At 49.0% G+C, this 26537-nt stretch overlaps 4 pseudogenes; 2 read left to right on the top strand and 2 right to left on the bottom strand.

Annotated features, from left to right (window-relative positions):
* The first annotated feature begins 7424 nt into the window (after positions 1-7424).
* LOC143942595 (5S ribosomal RNA) lies at positions 7425-7543 on the top strand (annotated as a pseudogene).
* A 322-nt stretch (positions 7544-7865) lies between these two features.
* LOC143943994 (5S ribosomal RNA) lies at positions 7866-7984 on the top strand (annotated as a pseudogene).
* A 12200-nt stretch (positions 7985-20184) lies between these two features.
* On the bottom strand, positions 20185-20303 carry LOC143947834 (5S ribosomal RNA; annotated as a pseudogene).
* Positions 20304-20625: 322 nt separating this feature from the next.
* On the bottom strand, positions 20626-20743 carry LOC143945713 (5S ribosomal RNA; annotated as a pseudogene).
* Between the last annotated feature and the right edge of the window lie 5794 nt (positions 20744-26537).

Here is a 26537-nt window from a genome sequence, read left to right as displayed (position 1 = left end):
GCATGCCAGCATGTTTACACTAGAAGGTCTTCGGCATACAATAGCCTGTCTTCGATATACACTAGCCTATGTTCTGAATACACTAGCCCGTCTTCTGTCTTCTGTATGCCCTAGCCTGTCTTCTGTATACATTAGTCTCTCTGTATAAACTAGCATCTCTGTATACCTCAAACTGTCTTTCTTTATAGCCTGTCTAGCCTTTCTTCTGTACACACTAGCTTCTCTGTATACACTAACCAGGCTTCTATATACAATAGCTTCACTCTATGCATTAGCCTCTCTGTATAATCTAGCCTCTCTATATACCCTCTCTCTATATATAGTGTTCTGCATCTCCGTAGTGGTAGCCTCTCCGTAGAAGCCAGCCTTTATTCTGTATTCACTAGCCTTTCTTCAGCATGTTTACACTAGCCGGTCTTCTGCATACAATAGCCTGTCTTCGATATACACTAGCCTATGTTCTGAATACACTAGCCCGTCTTCTGTCTTCTGTATGCCCTAGCCTGTCTTCTGTATACATTAGTCTCTCTGTATAACCTAGCATCTCTGTATACCCCAAACTGTCTTTCTTTATAGCCTGTCTAGCCTTTCTTCTGTACACACTAGCTTCTCTGTATACACTAACCAGGCTTCTATATACAATAGCTTCACTCTATCCACTAGCCTCTCTGTATAATCTAGCCTCTCTATATACCCTCTCTCTATATATAGTGTTCTGCATCTCCGTAGTGGTAGCCTCTCCGTAGAAGCCAGCCTTTATTCTGTATTCACTAGCCTTTCTTCTGTATGCTGTAGTCTTTTATATATACTAGCTTCTCTATACACCCTTGCATCTCTGTAATACACTATACCACAGCCTGTCTTCTGTATACACTAGACTGTAAACACTAGCTAGAATACACCAGCCTGTCTTCTGTACCCACTAGAATCTCTGTATACACTACCCAGTCTTCTGTATACACTGTCAGCTTGGATGTATACCCAAGCCTGTCTTCTGTATACACTAGTCTCTCTATATCCACTGTCCTATCTGTATACACTCGACTCTCTCTCTACACTAACCTCTCTATATACACTAACATCTTTGTATATACGAGCCTCTCTTTAAATTAGCCTCTCTGTGTACCCCAGCCTCATTGTTTACTCTAGCATCTCTGTATACTCAAGCCTATCTGCATTCACTAGCCTGTATTCACTAGCCTTATATATACTAGCTTCCTGCTTCTCTGTACACCCTTGCATCTCTGTACACTAGACTCTCTGAATACACTAAACCCTCAGTATACCACAGCCTGTCTTCTGTATACATTAGACTGTAAAAACTAGCTAGAATACACCAGCCTGTCTTCTTTACCCAATAGACTCTCTGTATGCACTACCCAGTCTTCTGTATACACTGTCAGCTTTGATGTATACCCAAGCCTGTCTTCTGTATACACTAGTTTCTCTATATGCACTGTCCTTTCTGTATACTCTCGACCCTCTCTATACATTAACCTCTCTATATACACTAACATCTTTGTATATACTAGCCTCTCTTTAAATTAGCCTCTCTGTGTACCCCAGCCTCACTGTTTACTCTAGCATCTCTGTATACTCAAGCCTATCTACATACACGAGTCTTCTGTATTGTGTATTAACTAGCCTTTCTTCTGTATGCTGTAGTCTTCTATATATACCAGCTTCTCTGTACACCCTTGCATCTCTGTAAACACTGTGTAAACTAGCCAGTCTTATGTATACACTCGCCGACTGTATACACTAGACTCTCTGAATACACTAAACTCTCTGTATACCACAGCCTGTCTTCTGTATACACTAGACTGTAAAAACTAGTTAGAATACACCAGCCTGTCTTCTGTACCCACTAGACTCTCTGTATACACTACCCAGTCTTCTGTATAGAATGTCAGCTTTCATGTATACCCTTTCTGTATACACTAGCTTCTCTATATGCACTGTCCTTTCTGTATACACTCGACTCTCTCTATACACTAACCTCTCTATATACACTAACATCTTTGTATTTGTCTTTAAACTAGCCTCTCTGTGTACCCCAGCCTCACTGTTTACTCTAGCATCTCTGTATACTCAAGCCTATCTACATACACGAAACCTGTATTCTGTATTCACTAGCCTTTCTTCTGTATGCTGTAGTCTTCTATATATACCAGCTTCTCTGTACACCCTAGCACTGTAACAGTACTAGGTTCCTGTATTACAGAAACAGAACACCAGCAATAAGGTGTATACTGTGCAGGAGGCACACAACACCGACTCTAACTTCTGCACTGCAGATGCATGTATTGCAGAAATTGAACACCAGTAATAAAGGGTAGCTTCAGGTGTGTACTGTGCAAGAGGCACATAACACCCACTGTAACAGTGCTAGGTTCCCAAGCAGTAAAGACACTGTCCCTGCCTATCGTCCTCTTTCCCTGACCACCGCAACACACTATACAAGGCCGCCATGCTGGCGGCCTTATATAGTGTGGGGTGTGTACTAAACCCCCCTGAGCTATAATTGGCCACAGGAATCCTGCCTGTGGTGAATGCTCCTCGTAAACTTTTTCAGTTTGGCCGAACGGCCGGACGCAAGTTGCCCCCGGTGCGGGAACATGGGGGGAGACATGATGCACATGTTTTGGAGATGCCCGAAGTTGATCCGCTACTGGACAGAGGTGACAGGAACCATTGATCGGGTGGTTGGAACCTCCACCAGGATGGAGGCGAAGTATTGTCTCCTGGGATTAGTTGAAGGAGTTGGAAACCCGGGAAGTAGCCAGATGGCAGTTCTGAGATGCCTATTTCAGGCAAGGAAACTGATTGCCCAACCCTGCTTAGCCTCCAATGTTGGCAATGACTTGGTTTTTTTCGCTTGTTTCCCAAGATGACCATGTTGGCATTTGTCAAGATGGTTGAGAGTGCCCGAAGAGATCGCCTATGGCCCCATCACCTTGAAAGTGCCTGATCTTGTCTGATCTCGGAGGCTAAGCATTGTCGGGCCTGATTAGTAACTGGATGGGAGACCAACTGGGAATACCAGGTGCCGTAGCATTCTTTTTATGTTGTTGGCGTTGACATGTTTTTTTTTTCCGCTTGTTTCCCAAGGTGATCATCTTGGCATTTGTCAAGAGGGCTGAGAGAGCCCAAAGAAATCTCCTACGGCCACATCCCCCTGAAAGCGCCCGATCTCATCTGATCTCAGAGGCTAAGCAGGGTCCGGCCTGGATAGTACCTAATTAAAGGTGCCGTAGGAATCTTTTTATATTGTTGGCTTTGACCTGTTTTTCTTTCGCTTGTTTCCCAAGTTGACCATTTTAGCATCAGTCAAGAGTTTTGAGTATGAGTATGAGTATGAGTATGTCCCAAAGCGTTCGCCTGAGGTCACATCACCCTGAAAGCACCCTCTCAGAGGCTAAGCAGGGTCTGGGTCAGATGGGAGACCGCCAGGGTCTATGTTGTTGGCGTTGACCTTTTTTTTTTTCACTTGTTTCCCAAGATAACCATCTTGGTATTTGTCAAGAGGGTTGAGAGTGTCTAAATAGAACACCTATGGCCACATCACCCTGAAAGTGCACAATCTCATCTGATCTCGGAGGCCTAGCAGTGTACGGCCTGGTTAATACCTGTATGGGAGACCATCTGTGAATACCAGGTGCCGTAGGCTTCTTTTTATGTTTTTGGCGTTTACCTGTTTATTTTCGCTTGTTTCCCAAGGTGACCATCTTGGTGTTTAACAAGAGGGTTGAGAGTGCCCAAAGAGATCACCTACGGCCCCATCACCCTGAAAGCGCCCAATCTCAATCTCGCCTGGTTAGTACCTGGATGGGAGACCGCCTGGAAATACCAGGTGCCATAGACTTCTTTTTTTGTTGTTGGCTTTGAACTGTTTTTTTCGCTTGTTTCTCAAGGCGACCATCTTGGCGTTTGTCAAGAGGGTTGGCCGTGTCTTGAAGAGAACGCTTACGGCCACATCACACTGAAAGCACCCGATCTCGTCTGATTTCAGAGGCTTAGCAGCATCAGGCCTGGTTAGTACCTGGATGGGAGACTGCCTGGGAAGACCAGGTGACATAGAAGGATCTGGTCTGGTTAGTGTCTTGATTGGGAGATCGCCTGGGAATACCGGATGCCGTAGGATTCTTTTTATGTTGTTGGCTTTGACCTGTTTTTTTTCCCTTGTTTCCCAAGGTGACCATCTTGGCATTTGTCAAGAGGGTTGAGAGTGCACAAAGAAATTGCCTACGGGCACAACACCCTGAAAGCGCCCAATCTCGTTTGGTCTCAGAGGCTAAGCAGGGTTGGGCCTGGTTTGTACCTGGATGGGAGACCGCCTGGGTTTTCTAAATGCTGCAGGCTTCTTTTTATGTTGTTGGCGTTGACTTGTTTTTTTTGTTTGTTTCCCAAGGTGACCATCTTGGCGTTTGTCAAGAGGGTTGAGCGTGCATTTGATCTCAGAGGCTAAGCAGGGTTGGGACCTGGTTAGTACCGGGATGGGAGACCGCCTGGGATTTCTCGATGCCATAGGCTTTTTTTTAAGTTGTTGGCATTGACTTATTTTTTTTTTTTGTTTTATTCTTTTATTAAGTATAAGTAGAACAATATAAATATAACAGTCAACCATACAGCATGACCCAGGGTCACAATTACATGCTAACAAAAAATAGGCAGCCAAATAACTCTTTGTTCTCAGAGGGGAGTCCTACAGTTTCATGCAGAAAATAGAGAAACCCCACCTCCGACATGTAGTACAGTATAACTAGTGCAGCTCCGTTCGGACAAATGTAATCATGGAGAACAACTGGGACCACAGTGAGCCAGCTTATCATGACCTACGTGAACCAGAGCAAAATATGAGCCGGTCATGTCCAGAACCCTGGGGTTCTTCTGGGTCCCGAAGGCTAGTAAGGAGACAAGGCATAGTCAAAAGGGAGGACGGGGGAAGAAGAGAGTGCAAAGACGGAGAGAGAGGAGGTGGGGGGATGGCGACGGGGAAAAAAAGAAAAATAAAGACAAAAAGGAGGGGGGGAATGCCACCCAGGGCAGACATGGCCTACGTAGGTAAACGTTAGATGTTCAGTCGTTTTCTGGGACGGAGGCACTGCTCACCTCCCAAATGTAGTCTCGAGTACCAGTAAAATACGTCCAGGGCCTCCATGTAACACTAAATGCCTCTTCAGTGTTGTGAAGGGTGGCGGTCAATTCTTCCATCCGGAGAATATGATTGACTTTGGAATACCACAGCACCTTGGATGGGGGCTGAGGCTGCCTCCACAGTGCGGGAATGCAGGCCCGGGCGGCATTCAGGAGTTGCATCGTGAGGGTTTTTTTGTATTTTCGAACAGGCTGTTCGGTCAAGTGTAGAAGGCACGCTACTGGGAAGCCAAAAGTTCCTCAAGGTCGGGCATGCCCAGAAAAGGTGTCCCATGGTCCCCATATCTGAATTTCACCTCCAACAAACATCCGGGATCGATCTATCCATTTTATTCAGAAGGTATGGGACTCTATACCAGCGTGAGACTATCTTGTATCTTGATATTGGTTTGCGATGGAAGCTTTATGTACTAAGGTCAGGATCTTCCCTATCTGTTGTGGGGTAAATGTGATGCCTAAGTCCCTCTCCCATTTGTGGATAAATGGTGGGGGTCGACTCCTCCTCCTGACTACTCAATAGGTTGTACATTAGGGAGAGGGTGTGTAGCACAGGTTCCCTTTTGTGACAGATGGATTTATAGGGTGTCAGGTCTCTAGGAGTGTAGGGGGCCCTTTGTATGGCCAGAAGAAAGTGACGAAGTTGATAAGCACTAAACAAGTCAAGCGGAGGGTCAGAAAGCTCGGCGACAGTTTACGTGGTCGGGAGCCCTCCCGTGGGCCACACCTCTCCCAGACGCTGTTTCCCCACCACTGTCAACTGTCGCAGTTTCTTGTTGGTAAATCCCGGTGGGAAGTCTGGATTACCTATAACCGGAGTCATTGGTGATGGCAGGGGAGCAATGTGTGTGCAGCGGAACAACCTCCGCACAACAGCCAACGTAGCTCCCACTACGGGGTGACCTCTGAGGTCTTTTGGTAGGGAGGACAGGAGCCACGGGGAGGTCAATAGGGGAATGGATCCATCCTCAATCTCCATCTCCACCCACTGCTTGTGTGGGCCAATACAATGCCAATCAACGACTCTCGCTAGCAGAGTCACTCTGTAGTATTGTCTGAGATCTGGGAGACCCAGACCCCCCTTGTCCTTTGGTCTGGCAAACAATTGCAAACGGGCTCCGGGTGGTTTGCGCGCCCAAATAAAGTCCCGGAGCAGCACCTGCAGTTGTCTGAAAAAAATTGGGGGTAACCGGATCGGTAATGTCTGGAACATGTATAAGATCCGAGGGAGGGCCATCATTTTGAATGCATTACAGCGCCCGAACCAGGTCAGTGTTAAAGCATGCCAGTTTCCCAAATCAGATTTCAGTCTATCCAGGAGAGGGACAAAATCAAGCAGGTACAATTGCGCTAAATCCGCTGCGATGTCAACGCCCAGTTAACGTATAGATTTTTCAGCCCAGTAGAATGGAAAAGAGGAGCGGAGCCTCTTGGCCTCACCATCCGGGACCGATATATTCAATACAGCCGACTTGGCGCATTTGTTTTTATAGTTTGATAGGCTGCCGTGTCGCTGTAGAGACGCAAGTATTTTGGGAAGCAAAATGTGTGGATTGGAGACGGAAAAAATTAGATCGTCAGCGTACGCCGCAATTTTGTGGTGTGCCGAGGGTTTGGATATGCCAGTAATATTCGGGTCATTCCGAACGTGACACATAAGTGGTTCCAGTGTCAGAATTAAAATTAGGGGAGACAGAGGGCACCCCTGCCTCGTCCCATTAGTGATGGGGAAAGAGTCCGAGCACCCCTCGGTCACCCGTACCGCTGCCGACGGCGTGGAGTAAAGCGACATTACCCAGCTCATCATGTTGGGGCCAAGGCCTATATGTTCCAGGGTGGCCTGCATAAAGTGCCAGGCCACCCTGTCAAAGGCCTTCTCCGCGTCCGTTGACAACATAAGCAAGGGCCTTCCCTGTACATGCGCCGCATGGATTAAATTGAGGACTCGGGCCGTATTGTCTCTAGCTTCCGACTTATTTTTATTTTTTTGCTTGTTTCCCAAGGTGACCATCTTGGCGTTTGTCAAGAGGGTTGAAAGTGCCTGAAGAGATTGCCTACGGGCACATCACCCTGAAAGCACCCGATCTCGTTTGATGTTGGAGGCTAATAGAGTCGGGCCTTGTTAGTACCTGGATGGGAGACCGCCTGGGAATACCAGGTGTCGTAGACTTCTTTTTATGTTGTTGGCGTTGACCTGTTTTTTTTCCGCTTATTTCCCAAAGTGACTATCTTGGTGTTTGTCAAGAGGGTTGAGAGTGCCTGAAGAGATTGCCTATGGCCACATCACTCTGAAAGCACCCAATCTCGTCTGATCTTGGAGGATAAGAAGAGTCGGGCCTGGTTAGTACCTGGATGGGAGACCACCTGGGATTACCAGTTATTGTAGGCTTCTTTTTATGTTGTTGGCGTTGATTCGTTTTTTTTTTTTTGCTTGTTTCCCAAGGTGACCATCTTGGCATTTGTCAAGAGGGTTGAGAGTGCCCAAAGAGATCGCTTACAGCAGCATCACCCTGAAAGAGCCCTATCTCTTCTCTTTTCTGAGGCTAAGAAGGGTTGGGCCTAGTTAGTACCTGGATGGGAGATGGCGTTGGAATACCAGGTGCCGTATTCTTCTTTTTATGTTGTTGACATTGACCTGTTTTTTTTTCACTTGTTTCCCAAGGTGACCATCTTGGCATTTGTCAAGAGGGTTGAGAGTGCCCGAAGAGATCACCTACAGCCCCATCACCCTGAAAGCGCCCAATCTCGTCTGATCTCGGATGCTAAACAGTGTCGGGCCTGGTTAGTACCTGCATGGGAGACCGCCTGGGAATACCAGGTGCCATAGGCTTCTGTTTTTTTTGTTTTTTTATTTAGTAGTATGCGACATACAATGCAAAGGCAACTTCACAGAATGTGTGATACAAATAGTTACAAACAAACGATCATATTGCATGGATATCAGAGCCAATGGTAAGAAGTCTGAGGAGAATAGCACGTGTACAGCTTTGCGGTCATATCAAGATGAGATTAAAGCTCCATCTCGTTGGGATCCTCTACCACTTAAAATATTATTGATACTAGCCCTGCTACCCTCGAAGAGTTTAGATATCCATAGATAGGGGAAGAGTATTGTGTAGTAGTCAAATGGGGTCGGAACATACCATTTTCTTTTCCCTTTTTTGAGTTAAGAAGGGAAATAGTAGAACTGAAAGGAGGGAGAAGGGGAAAGAGAAGATTGGGGAAGGAAATGGCAGAAAAGGAAAAGAAGGGGTAAGGGGGTGTCGTGGGTAGAGTGGATAGGATGGGGTCCCCTCCCAGGGAGCAAGAGACGCCCTCGGCTCACCAGCTCATCAGCTGTCCAACGTTTGGAACAGCGATCTCCAACGATCACCATGAGCTTACTATGTCTCGCGGAGGTATTCTTCCGAAAAGCGAAACTGGGTCCAGTAGAACCATCTGTTCCCATGCTCCTCCGTTTTATCCCTCATTGTGGCAGTCAGGTCTTCCATTCGTTCAATATCATTTACCCTTGCGAACGACTGGGTCACCATTGGAGCAGATTGCTCTTTCCACTGACTTGGGATGCAGGCCCTAGCTGCATTGAGGAGATGTTTAAGTAAGGACTTATGATAACGCTTTCTCGACATAGGAGTTAGATTGAGAAGAACTGCTGCGGGATCATTGGCTAAGGAAATGTCTGTGAACTTGTGGATGAGTCTCAGGACAGGCTGCCAGAATGTTTGTAATTTAGGACATTCCCAGAAAATGTGGAGAATGGTGCCAGTCTGTTGCCCACAGCGACAGCAGCGGTCAGATTGACCGGGGAATATTTTGGCCAACACCACCGGTGTACGATACCAGCGTGTGATCAGCTTATATGAGATCTCCTGATATTTACTGCAGAGTGACGACTTATGGGCGAAAAAGAGTATTCTGTCCTTCTGTGGTTTTGGAGAATGTAGTTTGTAAGTCCCTTTTCCATTTAGCTAGGAAGGGTGGATCCGTGGAGGATTGTGCGTCTGTCAGGATTTGGTAGGACCTAGAGAGGGAACCACGAATTGGGCCATCATCCAGGCAAAGTTCCTCGAAGGGGTGGAATTGTCTAGAGAAGAACGAATGGTTAGGTAGTGATCCGAGGAAATGGATTAGCTGTCTAGCTCTCCAGCTATCCAATGCAACAGGTACTTGCTCTAGCAGTATGGTCCCCATGGGAATCAAGCCCGTGGGTCCAAGAAATAGGGCTGCTCTCAGAAGCCCTTTCGGGGCTTGCCTGGTAAAGGCCTGGTCAGACAGGCCGGGAGGGAATCTAGGATGTGCAATAATTGGGGTCATAGGAGAAGGGAAGTTAGTCAGGTGGGAAAGGTGAAAAAAACTATCCATCTCGGCGAGCGAGGGGCCAATTAACGGGTGAGTAGTCACACAGGGCTCCAATGGCCTCCCCGCCCAAGGCAGACCAGCCAGTGGAACCCGCGCCATCTCCTGCTCTAGCCTGACCCATAGCTTCAGTTCCCCATGCCGGTGTCTTATCACATATGGTCCCCCATCGGATAGTGTCCGCTGTGTACTGCGCATGCGCAGTACACAGCAACGCAGATTCCGAAAATTGCCGTTCAGCTTCGGAGATTTTCCGAAGCTTCGTCTGCTCCGTACTGCGTATGCGCAGTACGGCGCGGACACTATATCATGGCCGGACAGTATATGGCAGAACACCGGCACCAGTCAACCACCGGTGTCATGTGCGTCGCTGTGTAATATAGAGCAGGGTCCGGGAAGCCAATACCTCCCCGCAATTTCGGTCGCAATAGCATTGCCCTACCAATACGCATATGTTTTCCGCGCCAGAGGAACTTGATAAAGATTGAGCGAACCGCATGAAAGAAAGTCTGGGGTATTTTGATAGGTAAGGCTTGTAGTAGATACAGAAGTCGTGGCATCGCGTTCATCTTCAACACATTACAGCGTCCGAACCATGACAGAGCTAGTGGGTCCCATCTTTTAAGGTCCGCTGTAAGCCCATTGGCTTCTTTTTATGTTGTTGGCTTTGACCTATTTTTTTTGCTTGTTTCTCAAGGCGACCATTTTGGCGTTTGTCAAGAGGGTTAGGCGTGTCTTGAAGAGAACGCTTACGGCCACATCAACCTGAAAGCACCCGATGTCGTCTGATTTCAGAGGCTAAGCAGCATCAGGCCTGGTTAGTACCTGGATGGGAGACTCCCTGGGAAGACCAGGTGCCATAGAAGGATCTGGTCTGGTCTGGTTAGTCTCTTTTTTTTTTTTTATTCTTTATTTACGGATTGCAGGTAATACAGAGACAAACTGTAAAAGACATAGATCCCTCAGTTTTCCAGGTTAACAAAAATACATAGTTAATACTTCGTGGGGGACCGGGGGAAACCTAACAACTTATGTCAGCAGCAGCCCCAGCCCTGGCTAGGCCACCACATTATCCCACTCTAATGATCTGGCACCCCAGTGTCTACTTATAAACCAGGGCAGTCCGCTGGGCGATCCCCCTCAAGGCCCAGACTGAGGGGCCTCTAACATCGGTCACCTTCATTCTATTGGTCAAAGAGCTCAGCCGGGACCACCCCGAGGGCCGCCAAACCCCTGGCTGGGAAATCGAGGGAACAAGACGAAAAGATCCTTGCAATCACCATGTATTTTAATTATACTTGGGAGTTAGGGGGTAGGGAAAGAGGGGGGAGCAAATGGGCAGGAGAAGGGGATGGGGGTAGAAAGAATGAAAGTTATAGGGGGCTAACAGTGCTACGAGGCAGACGGGGGAGAGAGTGAACCAGGGTGGTATACGAGAAGGGAGAGAAAGAAAGAGGACTCCGATAGGTTCCCACGGCCGGACCCTTCCCTCTATACACGTGCCAGAGCCTACAGATAGGATCTGTATGCGTCGGAAAACCTGAACAGGCTCCAAGACAACCAACGAGCAGTGTGCTCTTCCTGCCTGTCGCCTAACGCTGATGTGAGCTGTTCCATACGGTAGATGTCGCAAACTCTTGCAAACCAGTGAGACACCAGTGGAGCGGCCTGCTGTTTCCACATGCTAGGTATACATGCCCTGGCCCCACTCAGAAGATGTTTTAAGAGAGATTTATGGTACTTCTTGCTCGAGAGTGGGGTCAGATTGAGGAAGATCGCAGCTGGGTTGTTCTGGAGATCAATAGCCGTGAGGTCATAAATGATATTGAGAACCTGTCTCCAGAAATGGGCCAGTTGAGGGCATTCCCAGAAGATATGTAGTAACGTGCCGGCTTGTTCACCGCATCTCCAGCACAAAGGGCTGTGACCGGGAAACATAGCCGCCAGGACAGTGGGGGTCCTGTACCATCGGGTCAAAATTTTATAAGCTATTTCCTGGTATTTACTACATAGGGATGACTTGTGCGCAAAAAGAAGCGCGCGGTTCTTCTGGTCTGGCGAGAGCCGGACATGCAGGTCTCGCTCCCATTTTTCCACGAACACCAGGTTACCCTGGGAGAGTTTGTCCAATAGGATGCGATATGACAGGGAAAGAGACCCTCGGGTCGGTCCCTCTCCTGAGCATACCTCCTCAAACGATGTTAGGGGTCTGCGGAATTCGCCACTGTTTGGCAAAGATTTCAAGAAGTGGGAGAGTTGGGCAAGCTTCCACTGTCCCAGGGCCGTGGTTGCTAACGCCTCGTACATAGTGGAGACCGCTGTCCACGTCCTAGGGCCAAGAAAAGAAGAGGCCCGCACAAGGTCCCGGTCAGGGTCGAGGCGGAAAGACTTTTCCGTCATGCCGGGTTCAAAGCGTGGGTGTCCAATAATAGGAGTCATGGGCGAAGGGAACCTGGGCACGCCCGTCAGGGTAAAATATCTGTCTAGCTCTTGTAACGTTGGCTCACTGAGTGGGTGTGCCCGCGTCGCTCCCGACCAGCCCGGTCCACTCCAGGGCAAACCTGGAAATGGTACAGATTCACGCTCCAGACGAACCCACAGCTTATCCTTCAGGTGTCTGCACCAGTCAACTACTCTGTTCATGTGCACCGCCGTATAGTACCATGCCGGATCTGGGAGGCCAATCCCTCCCTTGTCTTTTGATCTGAGCAGTAATGTTCGGCTGAGTCTTGGAGGCCTGCCCTGCCATACGTATCAAATAAAGATGGAGCGCATGGCTTTAAAAAATGATTGGGGGATTTTTATCGGTAAGGCTTGTAATAGGTACAAGAGTCTGGGCATTACATTCATTTTGAGCACATTGCATCTCCCAAACCAAGAGGTCGCCAACTTTGACCACCTCTCTAGATCTACGGCAAAAATTTTTAGAAGCGGCTGGAAATTCAATTGGAAAATCAGATGTGGGTCCGGGGGAACCTTGGTACCCAGATATTGTATAGCCCCATTTGCCCAACGAAAGGGAAAATTAGTGCTTAGACTCGTCTGGGCGTTGGTAGACAGGGAGATGTTGAGTGCTTCCGATTTCTGTAAGTTAATTTTAAAATTTGACAGGGTGCCATATCGTCTTATTTCCGCTAAGAGATTCGGCAATGTAATGTGAGGCTCCGAGACATAGAACAAGAGGTCATCTGCAAAGGCTGCGACCTTATGGTGGTGTGAGGGGGTGTCCAGTCCCTTGATGTCTATGTTCTGCCTGATGTGGTGCTGCAAGGGTTCAAGCGATAGGACAAACAAAAGGGGGGACAACGGGCATCCCTGCCTCGTTCCATTGCCAATAGTGAAAAGCGACGAGGCAAACCCATTGACCCTAACCATCGCCATCGGTGACGAGTAAAGAGCTGTAACCCATGAAAGCATGGGGGGGGGTACACCCAAGCATCGCAGGGTGGCTAGCAAAAAAGGCCAGCTCACCCTGTCAAACGCTTTTTCTGCGTCCACAGAGAGCAACATAATCAGTAGTTTAAGGCGTCTGGCGCGTTCTATAACATTGATTGTCCTGGTAGTGTTGTCTCGGGCTTCCCTGTTACGAATAAACCCCACCTGATCCAGAGGTATCAGGCGTTGGAGAATGGGCGCCAACCGCTCCGCCAGTATCTCAGTGAAGAGCTTAAGGTCGCTGTTTAATAAGGAGATGGGCCTGTAGTTCGCACAGAGAAGCGGATCCTTCTCCGGCTTGGGTATGACCGAGATGCTTGCCTGCAACAGCTCCGGTGGAAAGGTCTGGCCCTCCAATAGGGCGTTAAAAGCTGACACAAACGGCGTGGACAACAGGGAGAGGAAGGCCTTATAATAAGGGACCATAAACCCATCTGGGCCTGGTGCCTTGCCCTTGGGTGAGTCTCTTAACGCTGCCGACAATTCCTCTGGGGAGATAGGTTGCGAGAGAAGCTCTATCTCTTCCTGTGTCAGCGACGGGAGGTTTGCCGAAGCTAGGTACTCGTCAATGGCCGCTGTGCCGGCCTGGAGGGCGTCTCCTGAGTCCCGGGGGTGCAAGTTTTAAAGGGCTTCATAGAAAGATCGGAAACACTCCGCTATCTCCCATGAATCATGAAGCTTGGCACCCGAAGGGGAGGTTATGGTTGGAATGAAGGACGCGTTGCGTTGGGCACGCAGGGAGTTCGCTAGGGACCTACTACACTTGTCTCCATATTCATAATACGTCCTGCGGACCCACATGAGTCTGGTTCTAGCCTGAAAGAGAGAGAAATCTCTGATTTGTTCTCTAAGATCTCTCACCTCCACCTCCAGCGCAGCAGTCGGCTGGGATTTGTGTCGTTGTTCACACGCATGCAACTTGGCAATAAGTTTGGAGAGAGCCTCAGTTTTGGCCACTTTGAGTCTATGACCATGTTTAATAAGAATGCCCCTAATGTAGCATTTATGAGCCGCCCATAACATGAGGGGGTTGGAAACAGAATCACGGTTATGATCAAAGTAACTTTCTAATTCCCTAAGCAGGTCTGCGTGGGTCTCAGGGTCCTTCAGGAGAGACTCGTTCAGTCTCCACCAGGACTGACCACGCGACTCCTGTTGTAGCTTCAGCATCAAAGAAATCGGGGCATGGTCAGACAGGGCTATGTGGCCTATCTGAGCGTCTGTAAACCGCCGGGATAGCATTGTGGGTGACTAAAAACATATCTATACGTGAGTAAGAACCATGAGCGGTGAAAAAGAACGTATAGTCCCTATCCTGTGGGTGAAGCGTACGCCACACATCGATCAGTCGGTGGGAGTGTAGCAGTTCTCTTATGTGTGAACGCGTTCTCGCAGAAATCGCAGAGGTGCCCAATGATGAGTCTCTGCGGGGGTCCAAGGTGAGGTTAAAGTCCCCCCCAACGATCAAAGTACCCTCCGAGAATGCAGCCAGGGCATCCAAGCATGCTTCTAAGGCCGGCAGCTGGTCCACATTCGGCATGTATAGGTTGGCAAGAGTAAAAGTTTGCGAGTGGAGAGTTCCCTTAATGAAGAGATATCTCCCTTCACTATCGGCTTGGACAGCTAACAGGCGCCACGGCAAGTTTTTAGCAAGAACACAGACTCCTCTCGATTTGGAAGTAGGGGACGTGCTGTGGTGGGCCAGGGGGAAGTGCTTACTATAAAGCCGTGGTATTTGGTCTGTCCTGAAATGGGTCTCCTGGAGGAAAACTATTTGGGGCTTCATCCGCCACAATTATGTCAGGCAGCTGGACCTTTTTTCAGGTACATTCAGCCCTTTCACATTCCAGGAAACCAGCTTCAGGGCCATGACGGCAGTGGTACCCGGCCGGCGGTCCCCACCAGAGTCAGTAGTAGAAATAGAGTTCAAGCACAGAGGAAGAGGAGGAGAAAAAGGAAAAGCAGTAACGAAGCGGAGAAGGTCCGGAGTTAGTAGGGAGGAGGAGGGTAGGAGGGGTGGGGATAGATCGGGGAATTGCTAAAGCTCCTATCGGAGAGAAAGAAAAAGAAGAGAAAAGATGCTCCAAATAGTGTAAAATCATTTATTAAAACAAAAATATAAAACAAGAGATGCACTTACAAACATGAAAGAACATCGGGCATATCATCAAACTGGGCAAGCGTCGGCCGATCGCGAACACCAATCGATATCCCTTCTGGTAACATGAGGCAAGTCAGCGTGTCACGCCACCCAACGCGTTTCGTGAAAAATTCACGTCGTCTGGGGTCTGGCAGTCGCAATCGGGCTTCTTTGGCATCTTAACTACGACATCAAACGCATTATAGAACATCACTGCAGCAGGTATCGGGCAGTTAACAACAGTAGAACAGTGCATAATTAGACCAACATATTAAACTTTTCAACACAGAGTATAGATAACTTTATACCACCCAGGCACCCACCCCTCCCCCCCCCCCCCCAAAAAAAAGGAAAAAAAAAATAAAGGAAAAAAGGGGGGGGGGGAGGAGAGGGGGAGGGAGCAGGAACGCCGCCCAGGGGCACCCGGGGGGCACCACCAGGCAGTCCAAAAACACAAAGAGCGCCGAGACTAGGGCACCTGTAGATAAACAGTAACGAGAATGGTGAACAGTACCGCCAATAACTCAGGGCTTCGTCCAGGAAGCGCAGTGTCCAACTGTGTTCTTCCAATGTCCTTCCTCTCCCCTAGCGGGGGCGCTGGGAACAATGGCCCGTGGAATGGTAAACAACACAAAGCTGGATACTCCAGCCATCCATGTTGGTAGAGAAAAAGAAAACAAAACAAAAAAAGGGTATAACACAGGAATAACGGAAAATTACTGTACTCTCTCAGGGTTCACGATCTTGAGGGGCCTGCGATCTCTGAAGTTGGGATCGATGGTGGCGTCTCACTCTCTGTGGCCTGGTTGAGGGGTTGTTCGTCGGGGCCACTGCTCCCTGGGGGACAACAGGAGCCAACCAGTCGGTGACCTGAACCGAGGGCAGGCCCAAAGCCTCCAGAAAGGACGGGACCTCCGAAGGGTGTCGTAGCGCAAGGGGCCTCCCATTTTTGCGCACTATAAGGTGAAACGGATGGCCCCACTTGTATGGAATCCTCCGTTCAGTTAGGTGTTCCAGAAGGGGTCGCAGACAGCGTCTCATCTGGAGGGTCTTGCGGGATACATCTGGCAGAAGGGTGACTTGGGCCCCGTCAAAATCAATGCTGCCTTTGCGCCACGCCGCTTGCAGGACATCCTCCCTAACTGAGTAATTGTGGAGACAGCATAAAACGTCACGTGGCCGGTTCTCTGTGGGGCTCCTGGGGCCCAGGGTCCTGTGGACTCTATCAATGGCTATTACTGTGTCAACAGCGCGGTCCAGACAGGCGTTAAATATAGCTGTAACTGTGGCTTTGAGGTCTGCCTGGCCAGTGGCTTCGGGCAAGTCTCTGATCCTGATGTTGCGTCTGCGGTTCCGATTCTCAAGGTCATCCACTAGGAGTTGCAACTGTGCGACTCTGTCAGCAAGGGTATCATGTGCGGCTTGCAGGCCAGAAACATCAGTGGTCAGGGAGGTCACATCCGATGCCAGGGTGGTCACCCGCTCGTTCGTAGCCGACACGTCACGTTTGACCCCTGCGATTTCATGTCGCAAGGTCGTTTCTACCCTGGCTGCCATACAGCTAAAGTCTGCTTTAGTGGGAAGGTTTTGGAGTAAAGCTAGGATGGCCTTGTCCCCCAATAATGCCGGTGTTGGTGGCAGCGGTGGGTCCCCCTGTGTGTCTGAGGCGAGAGCAGCCTGGCCATTCGGTCCTGGGATGAGGCTTCCACTGCAGGAGGGTCTCTGGGACAGTTGGGAGTTGTGAGGGAACCAGGGTGGCAGGCCGCTATGGTCCGGGCTGTCAAGCGAGGCCATGGACAGTGAGCGGGGGAGACACGGGGACAAGTCACTAGGCGGGGAGAACGGGGGCATGTCGTGTCCCTGCATAGCAGTCTGCTCACCTTCCCTCTGTGCCGCGTGTCCTGGAGCGCCGGAGGCCGCGGGCGCCATCTTGGCTGGATCCGGCGTGGAGGCCGGAGGCTGCAGCGAGACCAAGTACCTGTCCATGGCAGCAGCGGCGGACCCCGCTCGGCTGGCTGTGTTCCGCCAAAGCGCGGGGATGTCGGCGATGCAGAAATATGCGACCAGACTGTGGTAAAGGGGTGCGGAGGGGTCAGGGACCGGGAGCTCCGGAAAAGAGCGTCCTCACTCCTTCATGCCTAGGCCACGCCCCCCCTGGTTAGTGTCTTGATTGGGAGATCGCCTGGGAATACTGGATGCCGTAGGCTTCTTTTTATGTTGTTGGCTTTGACCTGTTTTTTTTAGCTTGTTTCCCAAGGTGACCATCTTGGCCTTTGTCAAGAGGCTTCAGAGTGCCCAAAGAGAGTGCCTACGGCCAAATCACCTATATAGTATCTTATATATAATAACTAAAAATATTATTTATTATTATAGATATAGATATATAGTATAGTGATTTGGCCGTAGGCACTCTCTTTGGGCACTCTGAAGCCTCTTGACAAACGCCAAGATGGTCACCTTGGGAAACAAGCTAAAAAAAACAGGTCAAAGCCAACAACATAAAAAGAAGCCTACGGCATCCAGTATTCCCAGGCGATCTCCCAATCAAGACACTAACCAGACCAGATCCTTCTATGGCACCTGGTCTTCCCAGGGAGTCTCCCATCCAGGTACTAACCAGGCCTGACGCTGCTTAGCCTCTGAAATCAGACGAGATCGGGTGCTTTCAGGTTGATGTGGCCGTAAGCGTTCTCTTCAAGACACGCCCAACCCTCTTGACAAACGCCAAGATAGTCGCCTTGAGAAACAAGCAAAAAAAACAGGTCAAAGCCAACAACATAAAAAGAAGCCTATGGGCTTACAGCGGACCTTAAAAGATGGGACCCACTAGCTCTGTCATGGTTCGGACGCTGTAATGTGTTGAAGATGAACGCGATGCCACGACTTCTGTATCTACTACAAGCCTTACCTATCAAAATACCCCAGACTTTCTTTCATGCGGTTCGCTCAATCTTTATCAAGTTCCTCTGGCGCGGAAAACATATGCGTATTGGTAGGGCAATGCTATTGCGACCGAAATTGCGGGGAGGTATTGGCTTCCCGGACCCTGCTCTATATTACACAGCGACGCACATGACACCGGTGGTTGACTGGTGCCGGTGTTCTGCCATATACTGTCCGGCCATGATATAGTGTCCGCGCCGTACTGCGCATGCGCAGTACGGAGCAGACGAAGCTTCGGAAAATCTCCGAAGCTGAACGGCGCCTGCGCGGTGAGTGGAGGTGGTAGCCCCACCACACAAGCGGACATAGGGTTGTGAATATTAGAGGGCCCCTCGCAGGCGAGCTTTGCTCGCCACGCTTCGGGCTCGGCCTCGCTGCGCTCGGCTCTTTTATATTCTTACTCTATGTCCACTTGGATAGTGGGGATAGAACCTGGACTCAGTGCGCAGGCGCCGTTCATGCTCGGCAATTTTCGGAATCTGTGTTGCTGTGTACTGCGCATGCGCAGTACACAGCGGACACTATCCGATGGGGGACCATATGTGATAAGACACCGGCATGGGGAACTGAAGCTATGGGTCAAGCTAGAGCAGGAGATGGCGCGGGTTCCACTGGCTGGTCTGCCTTGGGCGGGGAGGCCATTGGAGCCCTGTGTGACTACTCACCCGTTAATTGGCCCCTCGCTTGCCGAGATGGATAGTTTTTTTCACCTTTCCCACCTGACTAACTTCCCTTCTCCTATGACCCCAATTATTGGACATCCTAGATTCCCTCCGGGCCTGTCTGACCAGGCCTTTACCAGGCAAGCCCCGAAAGGGCTTCTGAGAGCAGCCCTATTTCTTGGACCCACGGGCTTGATTCCCACGGGGACCATACTGCTAGAGCAAGTACCTGTTGCATTGGATAGCTGGAGAGCTAGACAGCTAATCCATTTCCTCGGATCACTACCTAACCATTCGTTCTTCTCTAGACAATTCCACCCCTTCGAGGAACTTTGCCTGGAAGATGGCCCAATTCGTGGTTCCCTCCAAATCCTGACAGACGCACAATCCTCCACGGATCCACCCTTCCTAGCTAAATGGAAAAGGGACTTACAAACTACATTCTCCAAACCACAGAAGGACAGAATACTCTTTTTCGCCCATAAGTCGTCACTCTGCAGTAAATATCAGGAGATCTCATATAAGCTGATCACACGCTGGTATCGTACACCGGTGGTGTTGGCCAAAATATTCCCCGGTCAATCTGACCGCTGCTGTCGCTGTGGGCAACAGGCTGGCACCATTCTCCACATTTTCTGGGAATGCCCTAAATTACAAACATTCGGGCAGCCTGTCCTGAGACTCATCCACAAGTTCACAGACATTTCCTTAGCCAATGATCCCGCAGCAGTTCTTCTCAATCTAACTCCTATGTCGAGAAAGCGTTATCATAAGTCCTTACTTAAACATCTCCTCAAGGCAGCTAGGGCCTGCATCCCAAGTCAGTGGAAAGAGCAATCTGCTCCAATGGTGACCCAGTGGTTCGCAAGGGTAAATGATATTGAACGAATGGAAGACCTGACTGCCACAATGAGGGATAAAACGGAGGAGCATGGGAACAGATGGTTCTACTGGACCCAGTTTCGCTTTTCGGAAGAATACCTCCGCGAGACATAGTAAGCTCATGGTGATCGTTGGAGATCGCTGTTCCAAACGTTGGACAGCTGATGAGCTGGTGAGCCGAGGGCGTCTCTTGCTCCCTGGGAGGGGACCCCATCCTATCCACTCTACCCACGACACCCCCTTACCCCTTCTTTTCCTTTTCTGCCATTTCCTTCCCCAATCTTCTCTTTACCCTTCTCCCTCCTTTCAATTCTACTATTTCCCTTCTTAACTCAAAAAAGGGAAAAGAAAATGGTATGTTCCGACCCCATTTGACTACTACACAATACTCTTCCTCTATCTATGGATATCTAAACTCTTCGAGGGTAGCAGGGCTAGTATCAATAATATTTTAAGTGGTAGAGGATCCCAACGAGATGGAGCTTTAATCTCATCTTGATATGACCGCAAAGCTGTACACGTGCTATTCTCCTCAGACTTCTTACCATTGGCTCTGATATCCATGCAATATGATCATTTATATACTACTAAATAAAAAAATAAAAAAACAGAAGCCTATGGCACCTGGTATTCCCAGGCGGTCTCCCATCCAGGTACTAACCAGGCCCGACACTGTTTAGCATCCGAGATCAGACGAGATTGGGCGCTTTCAGGGTGATGGGGCCATAGGTGATCTCTTCGGGCACTCTCAACCCTCTTGACAAATGCCAAGATGGTCACCTTGGGAAACAAGTGAAAAAAAAAAACAGGTCAATGTCAACAACATAAAAAGAAGAATACGGCACCTGGTATTCCAACGCCATCTCCCATCCAGGTACTAACTAGGCCCAACCCTTCTTAGCCTCAGAGAAGAGAAGAGATAGGGCTCTTTCAGGGTGATGCTGCTGTAAGCGATCTCTTTGGGCACTCTCAACCCTCTTGACAAATGCCAAGATGGTCACCTTGGGAAACAAGCAAAAAAAAAAACGAATCAACGCCAACAACATAAAAAGAAGCCTACAATAACTGGTAATCCCAGGTGGTCTCCCATCCAGGTACTAACCAGCCCGACTGTTCTTAGCCTCCAAGATCAGACGAGATTGGGTGCTTTCAGAGTGATGTGGCCATAGGCAATCTCTTCAGGCACTCTCAACCCTCTTGACAAACACCAAGATGGTCACTTTGGGAAATAAGCGAAAAAAAAACAGGTCAACGTCAACAACATAAAAAGAAGTCTACGACACCTGGTATTCCCAGGCGGTCTCCCATCCAGGTACTAACAAGGCCCGACTCTATTAGCCTCCAACATCAAACAAGATCGGGTGCTTTTAGCGTGATGTGCCCGTAGGCAATCTCTTCAGGCACTTTCAACCCTCTTGACAAACGCCAAGATGGTCACCTTGGGAAACAAGCAAAAAAATATAAATAAGTCGGAAGCTAGAGACAATACGGCCCGAGTCCTCAATTTAATCCATGCGGCGCATGTACAGGGAAGGCCCTTGCTTATGTTGTCAACGGACGCGGAGAAGGCCTTTGACAGGGTGGCCTGGCACTTTATGCAGGCCACCCTGGAACATATAGGTCTTGGCCCCAACATGATGAGCTGGGTAATGTCGCTTTACTCCACGCCGTCGGCAGCGGTACGGGTGACCGAGGGGTGCTCGGACTCTTTCCCCATCACTAATGGGACGAGGCAGGGGTGCCCTCTGTCTCCCCTAATTTTAATTCTGACACTGGAACCACTTATGTGTCACGTTCGGAATGACCTGAATATTACTGGCATATCCAAACCCTCGGCACACCACAAAATTGCGGCGTACGCTGACGATCTAATTTTTTCCGTCTGCAATCCACACATTTTGCTTCCCAAAATACTTGCGTCTCTACAGCGACACGGCAGCCTATCAAACTATAAAAACAATTGCGCCAAGTCGGCTGTATTGAATATATCGGTCCCGGATGGTGAGGCCAAGAGGCTCCGCTCCTCTTTTCCATTCTACTGGGCTGAAAAATCTATACGTTAACTGGGCGTTGACATCGCAGCGGATTTAGCGCAATTGTACCTGCTTAATTTTGTCCCTCTCCTGGATAGACTGAAATCTGATTTGGGAAACTGGCATGCTTTAACACTGACCTGGTTCGGGCGCTGTAATGCATTCAAAATGATGGCCCTCCCTCGGATCTTATACATGTTCCAGACATTACCGATCCGGTTACCCCCAATTTTTTTCAGACAACTGCAGGTGCTGCTCCGGGACTTTATTTGGGCGCGCAAACTGCCCAAAGCCCGTTTGCAATTGCTTGCCAGACCAAAGGACAAGGGGGGTCTGGGTCTCCCAGATCTCAGACAATACTACAGAGTGACTCTGCTAGCGAGAGTCGTTGATTGGCATTGTAATGGCCCACACAAGCAGTGGGTGGAGATGGAGATTGAGGATGGATCCATTCCCCTATTGACCTCCCCGTGGCTCCTGTCCTCCCTACCAAAAGACCTCAGAGGTCACCCCGTAGTGGGAGCTACGTTGGCTGTTGTGCGGAGGTTGTTCCGCTGCACACACATTGCTCCCCTGCCATCACCAATGACTCCGGTTATAGGTAATCCAGACTTCCCACCGGGATTTACCAACAAGAAACTGCGACAGTTGACAGTGGTGGGGAAACAGCGTCTGGGAGAGGTGTGGCCCACGGGAGAGCTCCCGACCACGCAAACTGTCGCCGAGCTTTCTGACCCTCCGCTTGACTTGTTTAGTGCTTATCAACTTTGTCACTTTCTTCTGGCCATACAAAGGGCCCCCTACACTCCTAGAGACCTGACACCCTATGAATCCATCTGTCACAAAAGGGAACCTGTGCGACACACCCTCTCCCTCCTGTACAACCTATTGAGTAGTCAGGAGGAGGAGTCGACCCCCACCATTTATCCACAAATGGGAGAGGGACTTAGGCATCACATTTACCCCACAACAGATAGGGAAGATCCTGACCTTAGTACATAAAGCTTCCATCGCAAACCAATATCAAGATACAAGATAGTCTCACGCTGGTATAGAGTCCCATACCTTCTGAATAAAATGGATAGATCGATCCCGGATGTTTGTTGGAGGTGAAATTCAGATATGGGGACCATGGGACACCTTTTCTGGGCATGCCCGACCTTGAGAAACTTTTGGGTTCCCAGTAGCGTGCCTTCTACACTTGACCGAACAGCCTGTTCGAAAATACAAAAAAACCCTCACGATGCAACTCCTGAATGCCGCCCGGGCCTGCATTCCCGCACTGTGGAGGCAGCCTCAGCCCCCATCCAAGGTGCTGTGGTATTCCAAAGTCAATCATATTCTCCGGATGGAAGAATTGACCGCCACCCTTCACAACACTGAAGAGGCATTTAGTGTTACATGGAGGCCCTGGAGGTATTTTACTGGTACTCGAGACTACATTCGGGAGGTGAGCAGTGCCTCCGTCCCAGAAAACGACTGAACATCTAACGTTTACCTACGTAGGCCATGTCTGCCCTGGGTGGCATTCCCCCCCTCCTTTTTGTCTTTATTTTTCTTTTTTTCCCCGTCGCCATCCCCCCACCTCCTCTCTCTCCGTCTTTGCACTCTCTTCTTACCCCGTCCTCCCTTTTGACTATGCCTTGTCTCCTTACTAGCCTTCGGGACCCAGAAGAACCCCAGGGTTCTGGACATGACCGGCTCATATTTTACTCTGCTTCACGTAGGTCATGATAAGCTGGCTCGCTGTGGTCCCAGTTGTTCTCCATGATTACATTTGTCCGAACGGAGCTGCACTAGTTATACTGTACTACATGTCGGAGGTGGGGTTTCTCTATTTTCTGCATGAAACTGTAGGACTCCCCTCTGAGAACCCAGAGTTATTTGGCTGCCTATTTTTTGTTAGCATGTAATTGTGACCCTGGGTCATGCTGTATGGTTGACTGTTATATTTATGTTGTTCTACTTAATAAAAGAATAATAAAAATAAAAAAATAAGTCAATGCCAACAACTTAAAACGAAAGCCTATGGCATCGAGAAATCCCAGGCGGTCTCCCATCCAGGTACTAACCATGTCCCAACCCTGCTTAGCCTCTGAGATCAAATGCACGCTCATCCCTCTTGACAAACGCCAAGATGGTCACCTTGGGAAACAACCAAAAAAAACAAGTCAACGCCAACAACATAAAAAGAAGCCTGCGGCATCTGGAAAACCCAGGAGGTCTCTCATCCAGGTACAAACCAGGCCCAACCCTGCTTAGCCTCTGAGACCAAACGAGATTGGGCGCTTTCAGGGTGTTGTGCCCATAGGCAATTTCTTTGTGCACTCTCAACCCTCTTGACAAATGCCAAGATGGTCACCTTGGGAAACAAGGGGAAAAAAACAGGTCAAAGCCAACAACATAAAAAGAATCCTACGGCATCCGGAATTCCCAGGCGATCTCCCAATCAAGACACTAACCAGGCCAGATCCTTCTATGTCACCTGGTCTTCCCAGGCAGTCTCCCATCCAGGTACTAACCAGGCCTGATGCTGCTAAGCCTCTGAAATCAGATGAGATCGGGTGCTTTTAGGGTGATGTGGCCGTAAGCGTTCTCTTCAAGACACGCCCAACCCTCTTGACAAACGCCAAGATGGTCGCCTTGAGAAACAAGCGAAAAAAACAGTTCAAAGCCAACAACAAAAAAAGAAGCCTATGGCACCTGGTATTTCAAGGCAGTCTCCCATCCAGGTACTAACCAGGCCCGACACTGTTTAGCCTCTGAGATCAGATGAGATTGGGCGCTTTCAGGGTGATGGGGCCGTAGATGATCTCTTTGGGCACTCTCAACCCTCTTGTTAAACGCCAAGATGGTCACCTTGGGAAACAAGCGAAAATAAACAGGTAAACGCCAACAACATAAAAAGAAGCCTACGGCACCTGGTATTCACAGATGGTCTCCCATACAGGTATTAACCAGGCCGTACACTGCTAGGCCTCCGAGATCAGATGAGATGGTGCGCTTTCAGGGTGATGTGGCCATAGGTGTTCTATTTAGACACTCTCAACCCTCTTGACAAATACCAAGATGGTTATCTTGGGAAACAAGTGAAAAAAAAAGGTCAACGCCAACAACATAGACCCTGGCGGTCTCCCATCTGACCCAGACCCTGCTTAGCCTCTGAGATCGGGCGCTTTCAGGGTGATGTGACCTCAGGCGAACGCTTTGGGACATACTCAAAACTCTTGACTGATGCTAAAATGGTAACCTTGGGAAACAAGCGAAAGAAAAACAGGTCAAAGCCAACAATATAAAAAGATTCCTACGGCACCTTTAATTAGGTACTATCCAGGCCGGACCCTGCTTAGCCTCTGAGATCAGATGAGATTGGGCGCTTTCAGGGGGATGTGGCCGTAGGAGATTTCTTTAGGCTCTCTCAGCCCTCTTGACAAATGCCAAGATGATCACCTTGGGAAACAAGCGGAAAAAAAAACCCATGTCAACGCCAACAACATAAAAAGAATCCTACTGCACCTGGTATTCCCAGTTGGTCTCCCATCCAGTTACTAATCAGGCCCGACAATGCTTAGCCTCCGAGATCAGACAAGATCAGGCACTTTCAAGGTGATGGGGCCATAGGCGATCTCTTCGGGCACTCTCAACCATCTTGACAAACGCCAACATGGTCATCTTGGGAAACAAGCGAAAAAAAACAAGTCATTGCCAAAATTGGAGGCTAAGCAAGGTTGGGCAATCAGTTTCCTTGCCTGAAATAGGCATCTCAGAACTGCCATCTGGCTACTTCCCGGGTTTCCAACTCCTTCAACTAATCCCAGGAGACAATACTTCGCCCCCATCCTGGTGGAGGTTCCAACCACCCGATCAATGGTTCCTGTCACCTCTGTCCAGTAGCGGATCAACTTCGGGCATCTCCAAAACATGGGCATCATGTCTCCCCCCATGTTCCCGCACCGGGGGCAACTTGCGTCCGGCCGTTCGGCCAAACTGAAAAAGTTTACGAGGAGCATAATAGGTTCTATATAATAAGAACAGATGTGACATCCTCTGTGAGGAGAGCCACAATTCACCACAGGCAGGATTCCTGTGGCCAATTATAGCTCAGGGGGGTTTAGTACACACCCCACACTATATAAGGCCGCCAGCACGGTGGTCAGGGAAAGAGGACGATAGGCAGGGACAGTGTCTTTACTGCTTGGGAACCTAGCACTGTTACAGTGGGTGTTATGTGCCTCCTGCACAGTACACACCTGAAGCTACCCTTTATTACTGGTGTTCAATTTCTGCAATACATGCATCTGCATGTGTCGGTGTTGTGTGCCTCCTGCACAGTATACACCTTATTGCTGGTGTTCTGTTTCTGTAATACAGGAACCTAGCACTGTTACAGTGCTAGGGTGTACAGAGAAGCTGGTATATATAGAAGACTACAGCATACAGAAGAAAGGCTAGTGAATACAGAATACAGGTTTCGTGTATGTAGATAGGCTTGAGTATACAGAGATGCTAGAGTAAACAGTGAGGCTGGGGTACACAGAGAGGCTAGTTTAAAGACAAATACAAAGATGTTAGTGTATATAGAGAGGTTAGTGTATAGAGAGAGTCGAGTGTATACAGAAAGGACAGTGCATATAGAGAAGCTAGTGTATACAGAAAGGGTATACATGAAAGCTGACATTCTATACAGAAGACTGGGTAGTGTATACAGAGAGTCTAGTGGGTACAGAAGACAAGCTGGTGTATTCTAGCTAGTTTTTACAGTCTAGTGTATACAGAAGACAGGCTGTGGTATACAGAGAGTTTAGTGTATTCAGAGAGTCTAGTGTATACAGTCGGCGAGTGTATACATAAGACTGGCTAGTTTACACAGTGTTTACAGAGATGCAAGGGTGTACAGAGAAGCTGGTATATATAGAAGACTACAGCATACAG

Source organism: Lithobates pipiens, unplaced genomic scaffold (genome assembly GCF_037356315.1).
Source record: "Lithobates pipiens isolate NorthernLeopardFrog02 unplaced genomic scaffold, aLitPip1_a1.2 Scaffold_10, whole genome shotgun sequence".
Taxonomy (NCBI): domain Eukaryota; kingdom Metazoa; phylum Chordata; class Amphibia; order Anura; family Ranidae; genus Lithobates; species Lithobates pipiens.
Note: the sequence above shows the minus strand (reverse complement) of the source record. Positions and strands in the feature narration are given on the sequence as shown.